This window comes from Sinocyclocheilus grahami, unplaced genomic scaffold (assembly GCF_001515645.1).
Source record: "Sinocyclocheilus grahami isolate Dianchi unplaced genomic scaffold, SAMN03320097.WGS_v1.1 scaffold37.1, whole genome shotgun sequence".
Lineage (NCBI taxonomy): Eukaryota > Metazoa > Chordata > Actinopteri > Cypriniformes > Cyprinidae > Sinocyclocheilus > Sinocyclocheilus grahami.
Window position 1 is genome coordinate 349,187 of NW_015505216.1, and position 9,013 is coordinate 358,199.

A 9,013-nucleotide genomic window follows, 5' to 3' on the forward strand; every position below is an offset into this window, starting at 1 on the left:
TATATATATATATATATATATATATATATATATATATATATATATATATATATATATATATATATATATATATATAAAACTTAGGCCTATAAATGGGATATCAAGCAATAGGGGAAAAAATTATTTAATAATAATATTTTTTTTCCTTGGCCTTAGTCAGAGTAAAATACATCAGTGAAGAAAAAAAAAGGAAACGGCACTGGAAAAAAAAAGTTTCAATATTCCTACTTAGGGCATATAATAGCCTGAAATCCAAATGATTTTATGAATATCACTGTGGTTTTGAATGTGAATTACAGTATAAAGATTCATACATAACTTACCAGAGTAGTAAAAATGTAGTGGTAATACTCGGTCATCATTCCCATGGCGAGTGCCTGAAAAAAATATTGAAGACCATGAACAAAACCATTTTGAGACAAGGGAACAGTAATGCTTTCTCTGAAAATGTGCAATTTATCACCGAATCGAAGGATAGGCGGGCGAAAATAATGGCGTTTCTTGTTTATATGATATTCTACGGCTTGTAATAATTTTATATGCTGAAGGATCATTTGAAGATTTCAATCTTATCTTTCTATTCTAATCTCATCTGATCTGAAACACCCTGAGCTCTCTTCATTGCTCATAAATACAATACAGAATGACATCTATGCAATGTCTGTGCTCTACCTCTAAATAAACCAATCTGATTTTAAAAAGCTGTACACACAAAACATGTTCTTGCATTTTAATGTGGATTTTTGTACACCTATATACAGCTGGATATCATTGGTCACTGGATCTCTTGCTTGGTACCATCGGTGATGCATAGCTCAACCTTGAAAAAACACGTCTCAAAACCTATATATTCAGTTGTGCTCAGTCCAGCTTTCTTTGACCGCAAGAATGTGTCCTTTAGCTGGACCCTTAGCTCATTCTGTGTTGTCTGCTCTTCGTAAGTGTGGTTTGGTGAGATGCGTTGCCTGTAGTAGCTGCTGAGGCTGTGCTGACGGCACAATTCACAAAAACCTTGATTAAGATGGTAGAAAAAACACATTATTTTGACAGTAAGCAAGATCGTTGTTGTAGTAGTTATGTGTAGGTATGGGGTAGGGTAAAGGGATCTAAAATATGGTCATGCATTAATATGTGCTTTAATAACTGCTAATAAACAGCAAATATATTAGCAATATGCACACTAATAAGTAACTAGTTAATAGTGAATAGTGTTGCCTAATCTAAAGTGTTAACAAAATTATTTGATATGAAATCTATACAGTATAGAGTTCAGAGTGGATTTGGGGTGGTCATTGTGGGGGATTACACATTGGAAAAATAAATAAATAAACGTCTCGGTAACGTATGTAATCCTCGTTCCCTGAAGGAGGGAACAGAGACGACATGTCGGTGACCGACGAATTGGGATCTCATTTAGAGAGACCAATCCACTTAGAGTGTAAACTAAACGAGCCAATGCACATTGGCATGCGATGATTGCATCCAGCTACCGCTGATCACAGTGTGAGCATAAAAAGGCAGCCAGTGCAATGGATACCAGATTTTCGCTGAGGAGCCGAGCTGGTGACCCAGCCGCTCAGCGGTGGTACAGTAGCAGTGGCGACGGGACGTGATGTCTCCGTTCCCTCCTTCAGGGAACGAGGGTTACATACGAAACCGAGACGGTCCTTTTCAGTCGGTCACTCTCGATGTCATGCCGGTGACCGATGAATTGGGATCCCTACCAAAGCTCCATGGATGCTGCCGCTTCCAGGGTCCTGTGCAAGCCTCCTGCGCCCCTTTTTGGTGTAGGCTGGGGCTCGCATCAAGAAGATCAATCACTGTTGTCGTAGCACTACTCACTCAGTGAGATTGGATAACAAAGGGAAAACGTACCTGTACCACTTTGAACAGGAACGTTGCGGAAGCCCCATCCTTCCCGAAGGAGGTTTCGGAAGCAATTACACGTATGAACAACTGTTTAGGTGCATATGGAAGATAAGAGGTGATTATAACCCTCTTGGGAATGGCAGAAGTCTGCCAGGAAAACACGGGCTCTGAGGCTATACCGTGGACTTTACACATATGGGATCCACTTAGGTCTCTACATATGGAACCCAGCCCTCTACCGGTTCTCAAGGATTCATCGAGTGAGGGCCTGGCGCCAGATGTTCCGCCACGTCTGGCTGCCGAGGGGACAGAGGAGCTCGACAGGCCCTACATTATGGACACTCTGGAGCAGTTTTAGCAAGCCGACACTAAACCGGGACCTCTCAGTGCCTCTACTTGTTTGAGCTGAGAACACAGGAGGATACCGGCTCCACATGAAGGCTATAGAATCTAGCAAACGTGTTGGGGGTCACCCAGCTCGCAGCTCTACAAATATCTGTCAGTGAGGCGGCACGAGCCAGCGCCCAGGAGGATGCAACACTTCTAGAAGAGTGAGCTTGCAATCTACAATCCAGTGGGCCATCCTCTGCTTAGAGACGGCTTCCCCTTCTGCCAAAAGCTAGGGCTGGGTTTACTTCCTCCAGGGGCAGCGCTTGCAGGTTCACTACCTGATCCCTGAAGGGGGTTGTAGGAACCTTGGGCACATAGCCGGGCAGGGGCCTCAGGATTACCTGGGAGTCAGAATTTAAGGGTGGAGGGAGACAGCCTTAGTACCAACCCTTGCTGCAAAAAGGAAAGCACGACCCCGATCGGGCATTTCCGGTGAGAAGAACACCACTCGACAAACAGGTTCCACTTCAAGGTGTAAGTGTGTCTTGTAGACAGTGCTCTCGCCGAAGTGATGGTGTCAACTACCTGCTGGGGTAGGTCACCTAGAACCTCCGCGTCCCGTCCAGGGACCAGACATGAAGTTTCCAGAGGTCTGGACGTGGGTGCCACAGGGTGCCCCTTCTGTCAGTAGATCCTTCCTCAGAGGAATCTGCCATGGAGGGGCATGTCACAAGGAGCATTAGTTCCGGGAACCAGGTCCGAGTGGGCCAATATGGCGCCACAAGCAGGACCTGCTCCTCGTCCTCCCTGACCTTGCACAGCGTCTGTGCGAGAAGGCTTACTGGGGGAAACGCATACTTGCACAGGCCCCGCGGCCAGCTGTGTGCCAGTGCATCCATGCCGAGTGTTCCCTCAGTCAGGGAGTAGAACAACTGGCAGTGAGAGGTTTCTGGAGAGGCAAACAGGTCTACCTGAGTGGTTCCAAAACGTATCCAAATCAGCTGGAATGTCTGGGGATGGAGTCTCCATTCTCCTGCGAGCGTAGCTCGTGACAGCTCGTCGGCCGTACGGTTGATCAGACCTGGAATGTGAATGGCACAAAGTGACCTCAGAATCTTACGACTCCAAAGGAGGAGGTAGCGGGCGAGTTGCGACAGGAGCGCAGACCACCTCATATGAAGCAGCCCCAGCGGTGTAACTGCCGCTGCAGCTGCCATTTGCCCCAGGGGCCTCTGAAATTGTTTTATTGGGACTGCTGTCCTGACCTTGAATGAATTCAAGCAGTTCAGTACCGACCGCGCACATTCCTCTGTGAGGTGTGCTGTCTGTTCGACCGAATCCAACTCCATACCGAGAAAAGAGAGCCTCTGCATCGGGGAGAGATTGCTCTTTTCCCAGTTGACCCGAAGACCCAACTGGCTCAGGTGCAGGAGCACCAGGTCCCTGTGCTCACACAACTGATCCCGAGACTGCGCTAATATAAGCCAATCGTCGATATAATTGAGGATGCGAACATCCTTCTCACCGAGGGGAACAAGAGCCCCCTCCGCAACTTTCGTGAAGACATGGGGAGACAGGGACAGCCCAAAGGGCAGGACCTTGTACTGATACAGATGGGGCAGCTTCTCCACAAGCCGTATAAGCACCGCCAGTCAGACCAGACGAATGCCTTCAGGCCCCGGAGGGGAGCGACGGGTTTCCCCGCCAGGAGGAGGTGGTCTTAGGACACAACTGCATCGCTACCGACCGCTCCACCGGGAGGATCGCCGTATACCCACTAGCTGCACCCCCGTCGAGGGTGGTGAGGGAGGAGGAACCAGCAGGTGGGTTTCTGGTAGTAAAAGGTGCCATCCATGACCTGGTGAGCTTCTCATGCACCTCTGGGAAGAAAAGCACCGGGGCAGGGCGCTGAGAACCAGCACGAGCCACCCCGAGAAACCAATCATCCAGGATCGCCGTATACCCACTAGCTGCACCCCCGTCGAGGGTGGTGAGGGAGGAGGAACCAGCAGGTGGGTTTCTGGTAGTAAAAGGTGCCATCCATGACCTGGTGAGCTTCTCATGCACCTCTGGGAAGAAAAGCACCGGGGCAGGGCGCTGAGAACCAGCACGAGCCACCCCGAGAAACCAATCATCCAACCTCGAGGGCTCGGGATGCGGTGGAGGCGACCCGGGAAAGCATAGCCGTCATCTCCGGATCCGAATCAGGCATTGCCACCATCCCGGAGGGCGGCAACGCAGCCGAATCTTCCTCTCCAGAGAGCTCTCCCTCCGATGCAGTGATCGACATCCGGTCGTCAGGAGGAGCACCGAAGGATACCGCTGGTACGGTCTTTGAAGAGGGCCCAGTGCATTCCTTTGGTGGCTTGACTGGTTGCGAAGCGCTAGAGGAGTGATGGTCCCCAAAGGGTTGGTTCCCTGAGTATTTTGTCACCACTGTAACCCTCAGACCACCTGTGCTACTGCCCGAAGTAGCCCTCGCCTGGCTACCGCCAGGACGAACACTAGATCGCAGCAGAGGCAACGGAACTCCGCCCCCCTCGAGGTAACAGAGCTTGGCCCGCAGCTCCTAGATGGTCATCTTCCCGCAATGGGAACATGACTCATCCACGAATGCCACCTCAGTGTGTGTAATGCCCAGGCACGTGAGGCAGCGATCGTGACCATCACCCGGCGCCAGGTAACGACCGCATCCAGAAACGCACAGGTGAAATGGCATCTCTAAAAAGATGATCCATCGTCTTTACAAAGACGCACCCATGTAAGCTCTTTTAGAGAAATATTCCACTTTCAGGAAAATGCTCTTTTAGGTGCTGAGACACACAGGGGAAATGAAGTGCGCAACCCACTCGACACAGGAACGACCACCACTGAAGCGCCGTCCGCCAACACAAAAGCTCCCTAGAGCACGTTGAACTCGTCGTCACAAATGAAGATATTGGTATGCGTTGCACCGACTGCCTTTTTATGCTCAGCAGCTGGATGCAATCATCGCATGCCAATGTGCATTGGCTCGTTTAGTTTACACTCGAAGTGGCTTGGTCTCTCTAAGCGAGATCCCAATTTGTCGGTCACCAATGTGACGTTGAGAGTGACCGACTGAAAGGGAACGTCATTTATTTTGTGCATTTTTATATTGGCCTTATCCAATGAAGCCTATGGAAATTTAAGTGGGAAAAGATTACATAAATACATACATACATACATAAAAACCTATTTAATTCTTACGGAAAGAGACTTGGGTTTGTTTTTGTAAAAAGCCAAAAAAATTTAGTTTGATATATATATATATTAAACGAAAAAAATTGACGTTTGAACCAAACCATAATTATAATTTCAGAAAAAAAAGAAGAAAAATTTATGAATTCAGCTATAATAATTTTTTTTAATTGGTCCAAAATATCCGTATTAGTGTAGCAATAATTTAATAAAATAATCATTATGATACTAACAAGTTCATTAAAAAGCAGACATGCATCAGGAGTGTTTTAAAGCAGTGGTTCCCAATTCCAGTCTCTGCTCTGCACATTTTGCATGTCTCCCTTTTTTAACACCTGATTGAGATTGAGAACTATCTGACACACTACGTTCAATTCATGGATCTCTCTCCTAATGAGCTGAAGATCTCAGTCAGGTGTGAACCAATGTTTTAAAGCACAAAGCTCAGCTTTGATCTCTTGGAGAAGGCGAAGTATTTAAAAGAAAAACAGATGGGATTTTATTTTGCTCATTGCTTGTTTGTCTCCATAGCTGTAATGAGCTCTCGGGTTCCCACGCCAATCCAACCACGCATTCACATAGCATCTCTCGCAGACTGACAGACAACTCAATCCATAACAATAATTAATTTACGGGCCAAGCTGTTGTGTTGCTAAACGTTGGAACAACAACCATCTAAACCCAAGTGTCAGCATGTTGCATTCGCTCTATTTAGTGTGCACTTCAGGGCAATGTGAAACATACATGGGGTGGCTCCGTGCAAGTGTGCCTGGGAACAGCTGCTACATCACAGAAGAGATCCTGTATTAGCACGTGAGCTAATTGCGCCCTGCGCTGTGTGCTGGATGGAAATAGACATCTTTAACATTGCTCACCCTGTGATATCTTCAGCTGTATTACCAGGAGCTGCTGTGCGACACAGGTGTGTGTGTGATACACACTCAGACTGCTAGAACAATTATAAATCACACATTATTACTGCTGTCAGCCTGGCGAGGGTGATTAGAATAGGTAGAGGTCAGGTCAGTAATTACATTTGTTGTTGTGTGGTCTAGCTCTGTTAATAACAGGTGGTATTGTGTCCAGGTGGACTGGAAAACCTCCAGGAGAAATCTACAGACTGCCAGTGGAAACTCATATTTACTTCAATGAGCCAGCAGCACTCGCACCATTAGTGAGTAAAACTGTCAGAAACGGCAGAGCATGAATTAAAACAGACACAGTTTAGATCATTATAGCTTTGAACTTATTCCTTACAGTGCTCTCATGAAAATCTTAAGCACTGAGAAGTAATATGGAGTTATTTTGACGGATAATACTATTTAAACTAAATACCAGAAGACAAATACACTATGATTCTAATTAGCATATAACTGATTCACTAAGGGTAAAATATGGAGGTAGTCCAGTCTGAAGTTCCTGGCTGTGTCAACCCAACACAGCTCTAAAATGCTTATCATACAAGTACATAAAAATATAATTAAACTCAAGCTTTCTCATGTGAAAAAGTAATACACTTTAGCATATGTAGCAAATCAGCTCAAAGGGGAAATATGAATAATTAATTATAACTAGTTATAATTGATTATAAATATTTAGATGTGCTGTAAGTATTTACTTGACCTCTCAGAGTCAACTGTTTGTCAATTCTAAGAACGTTAATTTCCTGGTTAAGGAAAATAACTTTCTTACTGTACAATACTACTCAGAGCATGTAGCAAAAATCTGCATGATTAGGGACTCCAGTTATGAGCAAACAATTAACAACCTCAAGTGTGGTACAAGTAAGACTTTATTAACTGCATACACACTTAAACTAGTCTAACATACACACACACACACAGACACACGCATACAGTTGGCATAGGAAAAAAGGTTAAAGCTTAAGCAGTAAAGAGAAGAGAAATAAAAACATGAAGCTATGGTATCATTGGATATTCAGCAGATCTACAGCCTGAAGGAGACATCAGCTTCTTAGTTCAAACACACCTTTGTAAAAGGTGCAAATGATACTTAATGTATCAATTAATAAGACTAAGTTTGATACTTGCACGTCTCGCCTGTTTGAAAGAGAGTCCTGATGCTCTTTGGGGCTCCAGTAGGTTGGCTGAAGTTAGGTGATGATAAAGAACCATTTTGAGTCAGAGGATCTTGATGAATGGAAAGACTAGGCATGAGGCCTGGCACGAACTTAGGGTGTCCTTAGAAGCATTCTAGCTCACATCCTCATCTTCTCAGAATCTAACCGAACCGCAGACTGACTGGTTATGTGTTGGAGCCCACCGGGCACGCCCATACCGGCTCAGGCTCCAACACGCTTCTTAGCAGAAGAAGAACAACAAGAACTGGGCAGAACTGTGTGTGAGCCTTTTAAGGTCTGAGAAGATTCATGCCTCTCAGGATAGGCTTGTCCAATAGGTTGTTTGCACATGACATCACTGATGACGTGCGAAATGCAGCTGGAGGGCAGGAAGGGATTTTTCTCTCCATAGGAATCACTAGCAGAAACTCAAAATGCCTGTGTTTTGCGTTGTTTATGGATGCTTAAATTGGCAAGACCAAGAAACCACAAGGAGATTTTATCGTGTACGAAAATGTGTTGTTCATAAGTGGGGAAAAGTCAAGAGATTGATTGAAAAACGCAGGAAAAAGTGACTTGTAAACCTGTGTCTGCGGTCGGGAGGAGCAAAGCTTGTGTGATAACGCTTGTGCGCGTAAATGGTTATTATAGGATATAATAATATATTAAGATATTTATAAAGATATAAATAGATTGGGCTGCCACCTCACGCACGCATTGTGACAGTCAGAATTCACTCAGTGCTAAATGCCACACGTAGACACGTAAATAAGATATTTGCAGTTCAGAGAGCTTCACTGATTATAAAGAAACATCATGAGATGGTGATCAATTGAAGTGAGTGACAGCTTTTTAGTGATTATATGGAAGCGCTATTTGCTCGCTTTCTAGGCAGGCTATAATCAATTCAGAATTTGAATAAAAGTTTTGTTTTACGTGCTGCTAACAGGACCAACAGCCACAAACCTTGTACATGCAGCAAAGGTTCAGGAGTGACTGAAAAAGAAAGGATGAGATACAGGAAAGTCGGTAATGTAGGTTACTGTTTTAGGCATTTATATATATATATATATATAGCGCTTTCATTGAATTGCTGCACACCCAAAGCGCCTTACAATCGTATGAGGGGATCTCTCTTCAACCACCACGCTATTACAAGAGAAAGGTATTGATAATCACAACATGTTGGATGTGATCCTTATGTTATAAAGAGGACCGATTTTTGAAATACTTGCCTGCCATTAAGGCGATGGATATAGGCTAAGCAACTAACCCTGATTGTAGACAAGCTATTTCGAAAGTGAATCCCGTATTTATATGAGGGATGCGGGATATATGTAACTCCTGAGACTTTCCTTCATGTACAGGGTATGTGGCTGTTGGTCCTGTTAGCAGCACGTAAAACAACTTTTATTTAAATTCTGAATCGATTATAGCCTGCCTAGAAAGCGAGCAAATTGCGCTTTCATCTAACGTTAATCACTAAAAAGCTGTCACTCACTTCAATTTATCGCA

The 9,013-nt window shown here is 44.9% G+C and overlaps 1 pseudogene; it reads right to left on the bottom strand.

Moving 5' to 3' along the window:
* LOC107581745 (glutamate receptor ionotropic, kainate 2-like) overlaps positions 1–9,013 on the bottom strand; it is a 250,680-nt pseudogene that overhangs the window by 148,908 nt on the left and 92,759 nt on the right.